General features: G+C 41.2%; 1 protein-coding gene across 2 annotated transcripts in view; it reads right to left on the bottom strand.

Moving 5' to 3' along the window:
- Positions 1–17571, bottom strand: part of nr3c2 (nuclear receptor subfamily 3, group C, member 2) — a 110328-nt gene that overhangs the window by 45545 nt on the left and 47212 nt on the right. The window lies entirely within an intron of this gene.

Below are 17571 nucleotides of genomic sequence, written 5' to 3'. Positions count from 1 at the left end.
CAAAATAACAGCAAGACTGTGGAGTTGATTTGGCCCAGATGACAGAGTACAGGTTAAAGTCAGAAACACTACAGTCGAAAGGTAGAAACTGTTAGCAGATGTTACACTAGGCTGACCTAACAATATCTCCCCTTCAACTACCTATCGCTGATGTCTAAGGTCAACTTTGAAACAACTGTTTCCTAAATAATGGATTCTAAGATATGTAGGCTATAGGTCTGACCTACGCCGTTGTCCACATGTGGAGAGATATGTCAAACCAATGTAGATAGACTATCAGCCAAGTTGATAATGGGACAGCTCCCACTATGGACTGACCTGGCTGCAGAGTTTACATCCTGTTATGTCACTGAGTCTTGCTCCATAGTTCATGATTCTCCAGGTGCTAATCAGGGGCGAGGACTTAACTTGTTATTGATGACACGGATAGGTCGAACACTTAGTCACACACACACACACACACACACACACACACACACACACACACACACACACACACACACACACACACACACACACACACACACACACACACACAGGTATATAGGTGGATCGCTTAGTCACTGGGCTCAGGGTATTGTAGGCCACTTATGTACGGGTTGATGTGATGACACATCACACACGTTTGCTCAATCATGTTGTTCTCCATTTCTATGTTGTGAGTCATGCTATGGCTTATGGGGTCACTATGGCTTCCGGGGTCACTATGGCTTCCGGGGTCACTATGGCTTCCGGGGTCACTATGGCTTACGGGGACGTTTTCTAATAATATGCCAGACGAGTTCACCTATGCCTTAGGTCAACTTAACCAGAGCGTACTGGGGTTATGCAAGAAATACTGAGTGACGACTCAATATTGTACTGTGTAGCCAGTGTCATTGGTCAATTGGCCTGCTGTACTTAGGCAAGGTCGAAAATGAGGCTTTGATAAGATATGGCTATGCCGTTACGGTAGATAAGTTCAAATCTATACTGTAAGTTACACGCACCATAAAATAAATCTCTCTGAGCACTGAGAGATAGAGAGAGGAAGGGAAGGAGAGAAGTATACATTTTTCCCAAACATTTACAAAACGGACCAGGCCTGGGTGCTCCAAATAGTTTCGCTGAATCAGCAGAGATCAGATTAAATCGTTGGGTGAAACCTGACATAGTTTTCGGGGCAGGAACTCGGCAGCAGCACAGTGATGTCCTGTGGAAAGGTTTGAAAGTGACCCTTTCAAATGATGCACATGGCATCAGCCTAAATTGCGGGAGTAAACTCTGGAGCAGTTGTGAATACACTGTGTACAGTGGGTAACATATTGAAGGCTTGTTTCTCAGGGCGTGCCATTCATTAATGCCAGTTATTAATGTCTACTCCAGATATTGAGTCAGCCATTATCAAAAGCAGTCTATGTAGAGAGAGACGAAATAACCAGACAGAGCACAGCGCTGTTATTGACAAGAAGGCTTATTATTCCCGGGGTATTTGAAGTGTTTAATGTAGGCTACAGTACTGTGGAGTAAAAGTTGTACATGGTAAAAAATATATGTTTAGTCTATAATACAAATCTTTGCTGATTTACACAAAAATAACCTATGCACACAAATAAACACACATGCATAGAAACACACACACACGCCCTACCCCCCACCGAAACAACAAAAACAAGGAGATAGGTACAAAAACAGGACACGTCGTATCAAGACATTAAAAACGACCTCCCTCCAGCCCCCCTCCTTCCATCTAATTACCTCTCTCATCTCAATCAATAACACACAAGGTGATTGTCTGGTTAGCATTCTACCGACATCCTTCATCAAACGAGCTGTCTTCTCTCACAGACACACACTCAGGCACACACACTGGCTCTACCACACACACTTCCTGCCAGGGCTTGCTGGAGGGGGTAAACCAACAGCGGCAAGCAGAAACGATCCGGAGCGCTGATCTAATTCAACCTTGACCATCTACACACACATTCAATTTCTTAGCGCGCTCTATCGAGATGCGTGTGTGTGAGTGGATCTGTCTGGCACTGGGCCTGTGTGTGTGTGTGTGTGTGTGGGGGGGGGGGGTTCTATTTATGATCAGCCTGCTAAGCAGACCTAATTTCCCACAAACCCAGTCATCTTTCCCGCACCAAAATGCATTGACTGGACTCTGTAATATCAGCAAAACGATGCAGAGATGCGTGGTGAATACAGGGCCAGTAAGCCAGTTGCCTTGCCACGTCACAATAAACTCATCCACCCACCCCCCTCCCCCCCACCCTGCGCCCCTGCCTCGCTGCCGGCCGGTCCCCGACAAGGTGACTTCCCCTCCCTGGGAGGAGTTATGTAGGTCACCCCGGCTCCTGCTTATGAAACAAGCAGACAGACAGCGGGCCAAGGCTGGCTGCAGTGACTGTGCACACACACAGCTCCAACAGAACTGTAGTATAGTGAAGGAAGACAACACCCAGCCCAGTCAGGATAGAGAACTTACATAGGCTACATACAGACATGGGTGCATATGAAATGGCACCCTATTCCCTATGGGCTATCTCTGCATACCTGTTGCTGGAATGTTTGTTGAATGTTTTTACATGAACCTACCAACAACAAACATTCTGGAATCTAATACTTGTTAGTTGGTATGTCTTTATTTCAATAGCATATTTCTACTGTACAGTTAAACTGTTAAACCTCTATGGCAGTGGTATTCAACGTTTTTCAGCTGGGACCCAATTTTTTTGCCAGAATTTCTGGGGACCTTATTTTTCCCCAATAATTTCTTGTGACCCCACCATACCTCAAATCTAATGACACAACCTTAAAATCGGTAATTTCATTGCATTTCTTAATCTTATCAAAATGAAAAGAAACCAATAAATAGATTTGCTCAATAATATTTTTTTTTTCAAATGAGCTTTCTCAAAAAACGTTAATTTGTATAACATTTTGGCGACCCCACTGCAGTTCCCCCGCGACCCCGACTTTGCACGGCACTGCTCTATGGAGAAACAGAGACAGTTGTCCATTTGTATGAAGAGCTCTATTGTACTTTCACCAGAATCAACGTAACCACAGCTCTCTCCAGTAATGTCTGTTTATTGCAATGAGCTCAACCTCTTTTAATACTACAGCCAGATATTAGTGTCATCCTTCCATCTGTTCCTGGCCCAAACCGTGCCAACACCCAAATGTGCTTTATAAGGCTGCAGCAACAAACGAACACTAATAATCAGCCATTTTATATGTTTCGCAGAGTACGAGTTGATGAACAGAATCACTTGTTTGGTCTGTGAAAATGATATTCGGGTGTTGTTGGTGTTGTTTTGAACATGAAGTATGCTATCAACCCTTGCAGTTAGCATAAGTATATAACGCAACATTCAACCAGCACTCTGCGATGAATCAGAATCAACAATGTCAATATCTACCAATTTTTCAGTTTTTCAACTCTTTATGCATGGAGTATACCAAACATTAGGAACACCTTCCTAATATTGAGTTTCACCCCCCCCCCCCCCCCCCCCCATTTGCACCCCGGAACAGCTTCAACTCTTCGGGGCATGGACTCTGCAAGGTGTCAAAATCGTTCCACAGGGATGCTGGCCCATTTTGACTCCAATGCTTCCCACAGTTGTATCAAGTTGGCTGAATGTCCTTTGGGTGGTAGGTCATTCTTGACACACACGGGAAACTGTTGAGCATGAAAAACCCAGCAGTGTTGCCATTCTTGACACAAACCGGTGCGCCTGGCACCTATTACCATACCCCATTCATAGGCACTTAAATATTTTGTCTTACCCATTTACCCTTCCCCACACATACACAATCCATGTCTCAATTGTCTCAAAGCTTAAAAATCATTCTTTAAACTGTTTCCTCCCCTTCATCTACACTGATTGAAGTGGATTTAACAAGTGACATCAATAAGGGATCATAGCTTTCAACTGGATTTACCTGGTCAATTTATGTCATGAAAAGAGCTGGTGTCCTTAACGTTTTGTATACTCAGTGTATATGACGTACTTAGTTTATAATGAATTAATCCTAAATGATATAACTACTTTTTAAAGGGTTAGTTCGGGATTCAGATGTCAGATGAAATCGTGGATACCATTTTTGTCTCTGCATCCAGTATGAAGGAAGTTAGAGGTGGTTTCGCGTCCCATTAGCAAAATGATTAAGTCCACTAAGTCCACAGCTAGCATGCTAGCTGTTCCAATAGGCGACTCCCTAAAAAAACACACCACTTCAATACAGCTATGACAGGAACTTATTTTTCATGGCAGGTTAGGAGAGCATTTTCCCTAACCTTAATCCTAATCCTTTTCTTAACTTTAACTTAATTCTCCTAACCTGCTACCTAAATTCTCCTAATCTGCTATGGTGTGTTTTAAGGGAATCTGATTCCCATAGACGTCCAGTCATTGCACTAAAGCTAGTTAGCAATTGCGCTAAAGCTAGTGAACAATTGCGCTAAAGCTAGTTGGCATCTTCAAACTGCAAGCAGATACATAAAAACAGTATCCACGAGTTCATCTGACTCTGGGGAAGTAGATAAAGGGCCTCATTGCCAAAATCCCGAACTATCCCTTTAAGAGCCCAATGTTCTACCACCACCAGACACATGCAAAAGCAGGTGATATATCTAGCCTCAAGATACATGTCTAAAAAGGAGCTCTTATTCTTTTCAATCTTGACCCCAGTCTCTTTTACGTTAGACATGTACCTTTGGAGACTAACTCAAGGGGACTTCCAATGCTACCAGAAGATCAAAGCCCACCACCCCCCAGTCTTTTTTTATTATACACTGCTCAAAAAAATAAAGGGAACACTTAAACAACACAATGTAACTCCAAGTCAATCACACTTCTGTGAAATCAAACTGTCCACTTAGGAAGCAACACTGATTGACAATAAATTTCACATGCTGTTGTGCAAATGGAATAGACAAAAGGTGGAAATTATAGGCAATTAGCAAGACACCCCCAATAAAGTAGTGATTCTGCAGGTGGTGACCACAGACCACTTCTCAGTTCCTATGCTTCCTGGCTGATGTTTTGGTCACTTTTGAATGCTGGCGGTGCTCTCACTCAAGTGGTAGCATGAGGCGGAGTCTACAACCCACACAAGTGGCTCAGGTAGTGCAGCTCATCCAGGATGGCACATCAATGCGAGCTGTGGCAAGAAGGTTTGCTGTGTCTGTCAGCGTAGTGTCCAGAGCATGGAGGCGCTACCAGGAGACAGGCCAGTACATCAGGAGACGTGGAGGAGGCCGTAGGAGGGCAACAACCCAGCAGCAGGACCGCTACCTCCGCCTTTGAGCAGGAGGAGCACTGCCAGAGCCCTGCAAAATGACCTCCAGCAGGCCACAAATGTGCATGTGTCAGCATATGGTCTCACAAGGGCTCTGAGGATCTCATCTCGGTACCTAATGGCAGTGTATTTCTTTACAAAAAGTCCCAGGGAAGCATTTTCATTGTTTGGTGTCTACCTTTAATCTTCAAACAATAACACAGGCGATACAATAGCAGTTTATTTCATCGCACAAATCTCTCGTCAGAAAGGCTTGAGCGAACAACCTTTATTTCTCGCTCCATATGAATCCCTGACATATCTATGGGATTGATTCCCCCAGCAATATCTCACTAGAGACTCTATTTTGTCTCAGGGGACTATGTGATAATGGGAAAACTAGATAAGGCCCGGCGATGTGATTGTGGGTGTGAAGCCAGAAAAGAGCCACTCACTGACTGTGCGGCGAATGCGTTATTGGGCAACAACAGGACAGATGTTGGAGCTCAAACTAGACACCGGGCTAATTTGGATGTCACACTGGGATAACACTGCGAATACTCAGAATGCTTCAAATATCTGGACACTTTCTCAGCTGTGTAAGGAATGCTTTGTCAGAATGAGTTAAGTTAGTGAAGATTGGTGATTTAGCTAAAGTTAATGGTGGTGGTATTAGGGGGAAAGGCAGGGATGCACCCACATAGTATCTTTCTATTGGAGATAGTTTATCTCTACGGATGATAAACAGCCTATTGGATATCCTACAATAATTGTCTGTCGATACAGATGTTTTTTTTAACATGTATTTTATTTCTTCACTACAAATCTGTCTTAGTGTGTCAGTTGCCTCTGTATTTTGCCCGGCTAGAGAGAGAAAGGGTTAGTTTGTTTTTAGCTCAACACTGTCAGTTAGCCTCCAAGACCAGAACACAGGTCAGGAAAGGAGAGTGCCCTTGGGGTCAGATGAACGCTGAAATGAGGTTGGATGTCGGATAGTTACCGTGGAAACTGAACAGAAAATAACAAGGTATCTGCCGTCATTGACAAAGTAACGGGAGGCATTCTCAGAGGGTTACTTGTGTAAACGCATTACGTGGGTGATTTTAGATGTCATCGCTGTGACCATGAAGGCAGAATCCATGTGAGGGAATCAAACCCGTTGACCCCGATAAGTACATTAACATTACATATCACGTAAACAACCTGGATAACCTCACAAGGGCTCTGTTGGATAGAAGACAAAGATGTCATCAGGCATGCACTATACTGCTCTCTTTCTATCTCTCCGGCTGTCACTCACATCTGCACTACACACACAGTGCACATAAAGGATGGGGGTCATGGAAGTGTGTTTGTGTGTGTGTGTGTTTCAAGTTTTAATGTCACGTGCACAAGTACAGTGAAATGTCTTTCTTGCAAGCTCCAAACCTAACAATGCAGGAATCAATAGCAATGTAGCACTACAAATAACAAGGTAGAACAAAAACACACACAATAGAAGAACAAGAAATAAGAAACTACATACAGAGTCAGTTCCAATACCATATTTACAATGTGCAGGGATACTGAAGTACAGTAGATATGTATATGGGTAAAGTGACTAGGCGCGTGTGTGTGTTTGTGTAGGCTTACCTTGGGTACATAGACAGCGATTTAGTCACTGAGTCATTCCACTTAGCTATACTGTATTACAGGGGTCAGACAAGAGCCATAGCCTCACTGAACCCACAGTCTTGAAAGAGAAGTACCCTTGACTTGTGCAAACAATAGCGCTACAGTACAGTAACCTGCTATGGTCTAGAGTACACTATTTATATAATCCACACCTCAAAATGTAGAAAAAGATTATGTAAAACAAACAGAGAGAGGGATAGAGAACGGATAAAACGAGTTATGCAACTTGTAGTCAGACAGCCTAAACATTAGGACACCCACTCACCACCTCCCAACGAGACACAGAGGTCTATTGAGGTGGAATTAGAGACTGTTGTTAGGGAGCTACTTTACTTCAGCCTCTGTGAAGGTGACCCTAGCATAAGGCCTGTTTGGAGAGTACCTGAGCACACAGAAATCTGATATGTGTATCCCTACGCCAGACTTCTGTTACGGTGATACTATGGTTACAGTACTGTACACTGGCCACTGTGGTTACACGGGTGGTAAAAGGTTAACTGTGGCCAAAGCTGCTTTCTATGGGTTCTGATGCTTCTAGCCTTGAGTTGCATTTTTGACAACATATCTCTCTGATTCAGAGGAGTTGGGATAAATGCGGAAGACACATTTCAGTTGAATACATTCAGTTGGACAACTGACTAGGTCTCCCCCCTTTCCCTTTCCTTTTTTTTTTGTATTGCTTACTGGATATTGTCCAATGAATTCTGTAACCACTCCCTCTTCAAATCATGGCCTTTGATGGACTGTCGTTTCTCTTTGCTTAATTGAGCTGTCTACCAAATAGGGCTATCTTCTGTATACCACCCCTACCTTGTCACAACACAACTGATTGGCTCAAATGCATTAAGAAGGAAAGAAATTCCACAAATTAACATTTAAGAAGGCACACCTGTTAATTGAAATACATTCCAATCTAAAATATAAATATTTGTTTAACACTTTTTTGGTTGCTACATGATTCCATATGTGTTATTTCATAGTTCTGATGTCTTCACTATTATTCTACAATGTAGAAAATAGTAAAAATAAATAAAAACCCTTGAATGAGTAGGTGTTCTAAAACTTTTGACCGGTAGTGTACAATGTGGGGCATATCTGGGATTCTGGGTATTTCATCCCAATTTTTTTTTCTTGCGCAACAGAACATGAATTGACTGTCCGATTGTATCTGGGCTGTGATTGCATTCCTTATTGTATCTTATCTGTTTTTGTGCTGTCTCTGACCCTAAACTGTCCCTGACCCTCCTGATAACAACAACAGATCTACTCAGAATTCTGCAAAACTATCCTCTGTGTACAACGTAAAACACCAAATAATGCATGCAGAGCAGAATTAGGCCCGATACCCGCTAATTATCAAAATCCAGAAAAGAGACGTTAAATTCCACAACCATCTAAAAGGAAGCAATTCCCAAACCTTCCATAACAAAGCCATCACCTACAGAGAAATAAACCTGGAGAAGAGCCCCCTAAGCAAGCTGGTCCTGGGGCTCTGTTCACAAACACAAACAGACCCCACAGAGCCCCAGGACAGCAACACAATTAGACCCAACCAAATCATGGGAAAACAAAAAGATAATTACTTGACACATTGGAAAGAATTTACCAAAGAAACTGAGCAAACTAGAATGCTATTTGGCCCTAAACAGAGAGTACACAGTGGCAGAATACCTGAGCACTATGACTGACCCAAAATGAAGGAAATCTTAAACTATGTACAGACTCAGTGAGCATAGCCTTGCTATTGAGAAAGGCCGCCGAAGGCAGACATGGCTCTCAAGAGAAGACAGGCTATGTGCACACTGCCCACAAAATGAGGTGGAAAATGATCTGCACTTCCTAACCTCCTGCCAAATGTATGACCATATTAGAGACATACATTTCCCTCAGATTACACAGATCCACAAAGAATTCGAAAACAAATCCAATTTTGATAAACTCTCATATCTACGGGGTGAAATACCAGTGTGCCATCACAGCAGCAAGATTTGTGAGGTGTTGCCACAAGAAAAGGGCAACCAGTGAAGAACAAACACCATTGTAAATACAACTTATATTTATGTTTATTTATTTTCCCTTTCGTACTTTAACTATTTGCACATCATTACAACACTGTATATATACATCATATGACATTTGAAATGTCTTTATTCTTTTGGAACTTTTGTAAGTGTAATGTTTACTGTACATTTTTTATTGTTTATTTCACTTTTGTTTATCTATTTCACTTGCTTTGGCAATGTAAACATACGTTTCGCATGCCAATAAAGCCCTTAAATAAAAAATGTTTTTTAAATATTTGAATTGAAAGAGAGAGAGAGACTGCCATTGAGGCAGCCTAAATTATACGGGCTTCCTCTGTACTGTAGGTGAAAGATGCATGCTATCATGCAGATCTATGTACATACATACTGTACGTTATATATCTCTCCTCACCCCCGCCCTAATGGCTAGCAAAACAGCCCAACCATATCCACAGGCCATATATATGTCTCCTGACATATAGCTGAGAATAGTCCGTTTTATGGCAAGTTAAAGGGATACTTGGGGATGTTGGCAATGACGCCGTTATCTACTTTCCCAGAGTCAGACGAAGTAGTGGATACCCTTTTTATGTCTCTGTGTCCATAGCGTTAACGCAATGAATGCAAGTCTATGGGTATCTGCTAGCATGCTAGTATGCTAGTATTTCACAACACAGTATCCCATTCCCGACCGAGAACTTTGACCTTACCTTAAATAACCTAGAATACCAGCTGAAAGGTTAGTAGAGACATAGAGCTGACCTGGTATAACTCTCCTTTAAGCTAGAACCTTGACATCTAGTGATTAAAACTAAGCCTGAGGACAAAGTAATCCATTATGGAACTTAAATTTAGCCTCCATCACTCACTGTCACACCTATAGGCCTTGGTCAAATGTAGTGCACTATATATGGTATAATATGGGGTGCCTTTCAGATGCAGCACTGACTGTAACTAATTGCCTGAGATAATGAAACCATCTAAGAATGTTCGCGTGAATCTCCACGGCGATGTGAGTGACAGGCTGTTATTATCTCAGTGGGAAGGAACTAACTCCTGGCTGGTAACTCCCATAATTCCCGGTTGTCAACATCAGAGAGTCTAGAGAGACAGAAGTAGTATTCAAATCCATAGGCCTCAGTCATGTGATACGGCTTTGAATGAGCTGCTGTCTAGCCTAGCGCACAAACTATGTCTCTGTACTACACTCGTAGAAATAAAGGTGCCAAGTAGAATAATATAGGGATCTTTGGTTTGTCCCCATATGGGAACCATTTTTGGCGCCAGGTAGAACCCTTTGCAGAGGGGTTTTCATAAAACCACCTGTAAATGGTTCTACTATTTTACCGGTGACTACCTCATTTTTACATGAGGTGACTGACTACCTCATGAAGCTGGTTGAGAGAATGCCAAGAGTGTGCAAAGCTGTCATCAAGGCAAAGGGCTACTTTGAAGAATCTCAAATATGAAATATATTTTGATTTTCAGTGGTGTAAAGTACTTAAGTAAAAATACTTTAAAGTACTACTTAAGTAGTTTTTGGGGTATCTGTACTTTACTATTTATATTTTGGCCAACTTTTACTTTTACTTCACTACATTCCTAAATAAAATAATGTACTTTTTACTCTATACATTTTCCCTGACACCCAAAAGTACTTGTTACATTTTGACAGGAAAATGGTCCAATTCCTGCACTTATCAACAGAACATCCCTGGTCATCTCTACTGCCTCTGATCTGGCGGACTCACTAAACACACATGCTTTGTTTGTAAATTCATGTCAGAGTGTTGTAGTGTGCCCCTGGCTATCCGTAAGTTAAAAAAAACTATTAAAAACCAAGAAATGTGCTGTCTGGTTTGCATAATATAAGGAATTAGAATACTTTTACTTTTACTTTTCCTTTTGATACTTAAGTACATTTTAGCAATTGCATTTACTTTTGATACTTAAGTATATTTAAAACCAAATACTTTTAGACTTTTACACAAGTAGTATTTTACTAGGTGACTTTCACTTTTATTTGAGTCGCTTTCTATTAAGGTATCTTTACTTTTACTCAAGTATGACAATTGAGTACTTTTCCAGCACTGTTGAGTTGTTTAACACTTTTTTTGGGTTACTACATGATTCCATATGTTATTTCATAGTTTTGATGTCTTCACTATTATTCTACAATTTTTGGGGGGTAAAAATAAAGAAAAGACCTGGAATGAGTAGGAGTGTCCAAACTTTTGACTGGTACTGTATATCATAAAGCCTAGTTATAACCTAACACAGTGGTGTTACGGAACTCCTGGTTTACAGGCCACATCAGGCCTGAAAGTCACATTATACTGTCTTGCAAAGTGATGTGTAATCCTATTGGAATCCAGATATGCAACAATTGGAACTTTTAATCACCTGCTACCTGCATTCAGAATGACTGCCAGGATAGGCAAGACTGAGTAATGAGACTACCTAAATCATTTAAACTGGAACAACCATCTCAGTAACGGGTGCAATAAGTCCAACTACTAACAGATTGGATTAGTTTAAGAAAATGAATGTAATTTATCTTTGGGTAGCATAAGATTAATCAAACAATCAATGTACATGCAAAAACACAAATATTGAAACAAAGATTTCTGAAAATCAAGCTCCAATACAGAATGCTGGGAAATATGATAATGATGGGTGTGGTTTTGAGTGTATTACTTGACACATAGTAAAAATGATACAATCACACTCAACTCTGGTTATTAACACCAACACTGTGATTATTTTACATCACTGATTGTTAAGTTAATTTAACTTCTGAATCAACACTAGAAATGTTACACTTAAAAATCAACATATGGTAATATTGGCCAATTGGCTATGTACCATACAATACAGGTTCAATTTAAATAAAACATTTTAAAAGTAAATACAATACACTGCTAGTTCACTCATACTCCCTTCTATTCTCCTACTCTCTGCTCAATAAAATCACAGAAAATACTACTTTTAAAGAAAGAAATCATGGCAAAGATATATGTCAGTACTGTATGTAAAATGATTAAAGAAATACCAGATACATGCACAAATATTCTCATATAGGTACATACATTTTTAAATTCTCACATATCTTTTTAAATTGATCAGATCACTCAAACTCCTGATCTTAAAGTGTTAACACTGAGGTAAACACTAATGCTCAGGCACTATTAAAAAAAAGAGAATAAAATACAATACAAAAGCTTATTCAGATTCAGAAGAGTAAACCTTTCATGCCTTCCAAAGAATCATCAAAGAACACTTTCTTTCAAAAACGATTCTTAGTATGTTAAAGGTTTTAGGTAGGACCTTTCGTCTTACAAAGAACCCCCGTCTTCCAAATAGGGTTCATCAGATTAAAATAGTTCTTGGTAGACATCTTTGCTGTTGTTTTGCAACTGAATTATCTACTAGGCCGATAATGAGTAATGACTGATTCCGGTTGTGCCAGCTCTGTATCTGACCAGAGAAAACCTCTTGATCAACAGTCCAAGGATGCCTCCCAAATTGCACCATTACCCAATTCCCTACATTGCACTACTTTTGACCAAAGCTCTATCAGCCCTGCTGTTTGGGACGCAACCCAAGTCTGAACCACTTTGATCTGGAGCTGAGACAATATCTGTATTGACTCGAAGAATCAAGGCCTCACAAGTCCAGTACAGCTCTCTGATCAGTTAATGAACCTCATTGTTTCTGTTTTTAGCTGCAAACTCCCAGGAACGTTGTGCTGAAAGCAGCCAGAAAATTCCCAGTAATAGGCCTACTTAACACAGTCGGCAACCAGCTGGCAAGACAACTTGTTGAGAAATAAACTTACTGGGCATAGGATTGATTTCCAGGCCATGGGAAATTGTGAGATACCCCAAACAAGAAGCCTTGTCATAAACACAATGAGCTTTAAAAACAGAACAGAACATGAAATAAATACCACCATGCAATGACTTTGATCGTATTTTCCCCCCTCAAAATAAAACCTGTACAATAGCAAGGAAAACAAGCGAACGAGTTGGCGTTAGGCGTTAAATCTAATCAAACCGAAGAAAAGGCCATGTTTTCAGCACCTTTGGGGTAACCCGGCACACTATTTACACTAATCTAGCTTAGTGGCATAGCCCATAGACATAAACAGAACCTGCTGCGTCAAAGCTGCACTGCTAAAGCCTGTTTCTCTAAGGCAACAAATCCTCTGCTTTCGGTGACACAGGTGAACTTGTGACCCTTGCCACCCTTAGCGTTTAACCTCCTACCTCCCCACCGCCCTCCTACCCCCTCCTACGCCACCCCCACCCTCCTTTGTTCGCCCTACCCCCTACCATGGTTCTCTACAGCTCCAATACCAGGCCTTGTCTGTTCGGCCCCAACAGGCCATCCAGGGTATGGACCAAAACACAGTCAGTTTAGAGTAGCTATGACAAACATGAAAAGCAAATCTCTAATGTGCAAGATTTTCTTTTGAGGATCAGGCCCTAGCACTGACCTGAGCCATGCACCTCGACCCAGGCTAACAGCTCTCTCTCTCTCCCTCCTCCCTCTCTATTGTACTTTGCAGCAACAGTTATTTCACACTTTAACGGGCTTTGTGTCGCATCACCGAGTACAGTAGTATTGGGCCAGTAAGATGGATTGTGCACATGTAGGGAGAAAGTGTAGAGACTCAAGTGTGTGGAGAGGTCATGACCTGAGCATGCATAAATGTAAAGAGTAGGACTCTAGAAGTGCAGCTAAAAACAGATGTTGATCTAGGGCATGCAAGTAAACTATGTACCATTATTTATTTAACCTTTATTTAACTGGGCAAGTCAGTTAAGAACAAATTCTTATTTATAATGACGGCCTACCCTGGACAACGCTGAGCCAATTGTGCGCCGCCCCATGAGACTCCCAATCACAGCTGGTTGTGATACAGCCTGGAATCAAACCAGGATCTGTGGTGACACCTCTAGCACTGAGATGCAGTGCCTTAGACCGCTGCATCACTTAGGAGTCCCCTAAAGAAATTATGTTGTAATACTATACGGCGTGTCCCATTTTTCCACTGCTTCATGTCGTAGTCACGTGACTACAGTAAAAAGACCTTTGGCCAAGTGGGAAACCCAGCAGCCAGCCTCCCTTATAAATTCCATCTGTACAATGACCCCTAACCTCCTCTTGAGCTTTGAAGATTGCATCTAGACTGTGTGTTTACTCTACAGCACAATAAACAATGAGCGGCCAAACTCAGGCCCAGACTGCTCCTCCTCCTGCTTGTCAGACAGCCAACTTGACCAATCACTGTATCTTAATGAATTAAATGTGAGAGTATGAGAGTCCCTGCAGTTCAATATAAACATTATAGCTACAGTAGCCAGATGTCAGCATACAAGTGAAAATCACTCAGCATTGATACAAAGACAAACACAGTGTTTCCCCTATATTCATTTAACTTGAACAACTAAACCAGATATAAAGTATGTAGAAAAGATAATGGCGCTATTATGAGATCATCTTTGAGAACTAACAACCACCAAAATAAAAACTACACATTCAGGGAGAATGTAAAATGTAAAAAATGTCATGGCATGGGGCCGCCATTGTTATTATGTTTGAGTTTTCTCTCAGCCCCATGGAAAAATTTGTAGATTGTAGGAAATTAGCTTTAAATCTGTTTTTTTTTTCTCTCAGCCCCATGATAAAAACGAGCCTTAAGGAGGAGGCCGTTCCCATTACCCCCCCCCCCCCCCCCCCCACACACACACACGCTACGATAAAATCTGTGAGTAGGCTTCAGTCTTGCTGTTGATACACTACTATAATTGAATTTAGTACGTTAATGGTTAAAACACATAGTCATGCTTGGCATAACATTGTAATCGGCAGATACGTATTAAAAGAATGACCTTCATCGTAACATGAGGATATTTAGATCTATCTAAATCTATGGGTGTTAGCTGGGCACAAAAAGCAGTAATGTAGGTAGGCTATCAATCAATCAATCAATCAAATGTATTTATAAAGCCCTTTTTACATCAGCAGATGTCACAAAGTGCTTATACAGAAACCCAGCCTAAAACCCCAAAGAGCAAGCAATGCAGATGGAGAAGCTCGGCTACACTGGCAGTGACGTGTTGCCATCAACCATAGACATTAGCACAGCTGTCACATGCAATATCCATCACCCACCACCAGTCAGTGAATTCTAAATAAAAGATTGAATAGGTTTTGGAAGGAGACTGGTTGAGAGATGTCTTATGGATTGGGGATATAGCTTACTTCTAATGTACTGTATAGGTACACAATATACAGTACATATATACTGTATGTATACTCCTACAGTATAGTGCTATGCTTCAAAATATTCAGTGTGTGGGGATGTAGGTCTGTAGCCTAATTTTCTAACCTACTGTATATACATCAGAGGAGGATGGTGGGAGGACAAACTCATTGTAATGGCTGGACCACATGTTTAACTCTGTTCCATTAATTCCATTCCTGTCATTACAATGAGCATATCCTCCTATAGCTCCCCCCACCAGCCTCCAGTGATATACGTCAATATATATTCAGAGTGTGTCTGGTACAGTATAGCTGCCAAGCCAGCAGATCTGCCAGTAGGGTTTATTGTATGTACAGTTACAGATGTAGGATCTTAATGTTATCATTATTTTGTTGCTGAGAATTTTCCTTTAAAAAAAAAATGCTTCTGAAGTTTGTCATTTCCACTTTGATATGTCAGACTTGATTTGCTCTAATGAAAAATGTATCAACACCTACAAAAAAATCCCATTAATTATACTCCACATAATAATTCACATTTCCTGTTGCTGCAGGATTATTTTCCTGCTGTAGCAAACTGGCTCAAATTAAGATCCTACATCTGTAAGGGTTGAGCATCTCAGTAGAGTATGAAACCGCAACCACAAGAAACTACAAGGCAGGCAGGCACTGCACAGGACTGCTTGCCAGCCAAGGTCCTCGTTAGCTGGCACACTGCCAGGTGGTTAGCACTAGGCCAGCACATTCTGCATAGGACTGGGAGCGCTAGCTAGACTGCCTAGCACTGTTAAAGCTTTCCAGTCAGGCTTTATGTAGTATTTGACTACGACTGAATTCTAAAATGGCACCCTATTCCCTACGTAGTGCACTACGTTTGACCAGGGCCCTTGGCACTACATAGGAAATAGGGTGCTGTTTTGGATACTTTGACATGCTGAGCTATGGAATAGCTGCATTCTGGAGCCCAGCAAGAAGCCCTATCCACAGACACTTATTCCCTCATCTAGGGTCAGGCAAAACTCTGTAAGCTGCTTGCACCCGTCACAACAAGGTGTCATGTGAGGCCAACCTCCACTTCAATACATGCCACTTAGCAGACGCTTTTATCCCAAGCAGTTCAACAGAAGGCCTACAGAGAGGATTCCCTGCAGGAATTGATGCTTTGATGCATTGTTTACTGTGTTAAACAAATCTCCCCAATATACATTTTGCTTATGCAGTTATCACAACTTTAGCATATTTAAAGTCATGTCCAACTTCAGGTACAACTATGTCTATGTCTTGGGGCTGCAGGTGGCCTAGAGGTTAAAGTGTTGGATTAATAACTGGAAGGATGCAAGATCGAATCCCTGAGCTGACAAGGTAAAATGATGTCGTTCTGCCCCTGAGCAGAGCAGTTAACCCACTGTTCCTAGGCCGTCATTGAAAATAAAATAAAAATCTTAACTGACTTGCCTAGTTAATTAAAAATGTATATTGGGCAAAGGGGGGGGGGGATATTTCAAGTATAGACAGAGTGGCAAACAAATTGCATGTATTATGTTTATTTTCAAGAATGCACAAATTACCATTTGACTATAAAGAATAAACATTATCTGTAGTAATCTCACAATGTATTTCTAAGATGATTCTGAGTTTGTACTTTGTCTCCACGTCCACTAATTTCTAAAATGGACTAGTCCGGGCACAACTATCCCTCAGAGTTTGTTGACAGGTAAGCTGTGTTGAATATTACTCCCTCAAAAAAGAACAACACATCAACTGACTGGGTGTAATGTCAGGTATGAATATGTAAAAATATATCATTTTAAAAGGTTTTATTTTTTTAGCTAGCTCACCAGGCTAACATTAAGCTAGCTGCTTGCTAGCTGGACCACCAACTGAGATGTAGGTTTCTGCAGGAATTTTGGGTCAATTTAGTTACAGACTACTATGCTATTGGCTACTCTACCTGTCCTTGCCTGAACCTGTACCTTTTCTTTAGGCCTGTACCATATACCATATGTCCTGATGATGCATGAAACTCTCCTGCCTCCCATCAAATGTGCAGGTCTTTTATAAATGAGAAACATAGCTATATGATACCTCGATATGATAACTTTGTTATGTTCGTTGTACAACTCTGTGTTTGTTGGGAGAGAATAGTGCGTGACGACGTCTTCACTCTCATCACATTTTGCTACAATCCTAACAACTGACCTGACCTGTGTAGCTGCACAGCCCCTGTTATTACATGAACAACGTCCAATCAGCCATATGAGGCTGGTAGAGTACAGTATAAGGGAGGTAACATCTATAATACTCAAATGTAATATAATACTCTCTAATC

This window comes from Salvelinus alpinus, chromosome 6 (genome assembly GCF_045679555.1).
Source record: "Salvelinus alpinus chromosome 6, SLU_Salpinus.1, whole genome shotgun sequence".
NCBI classification, from domain to species: domain Eukaryota; kingdom Metazoa; phylum Chordata; class Actinopteri; order Salmoniformes; family Salmonidae; genus Salvelinus; species Salvelinus alpinus.
The sequence above is the reverse complement of the archived record's forward strand: the minus strand, read 5'-3'. Positions and strand labels throughout refer to the sequence as shown.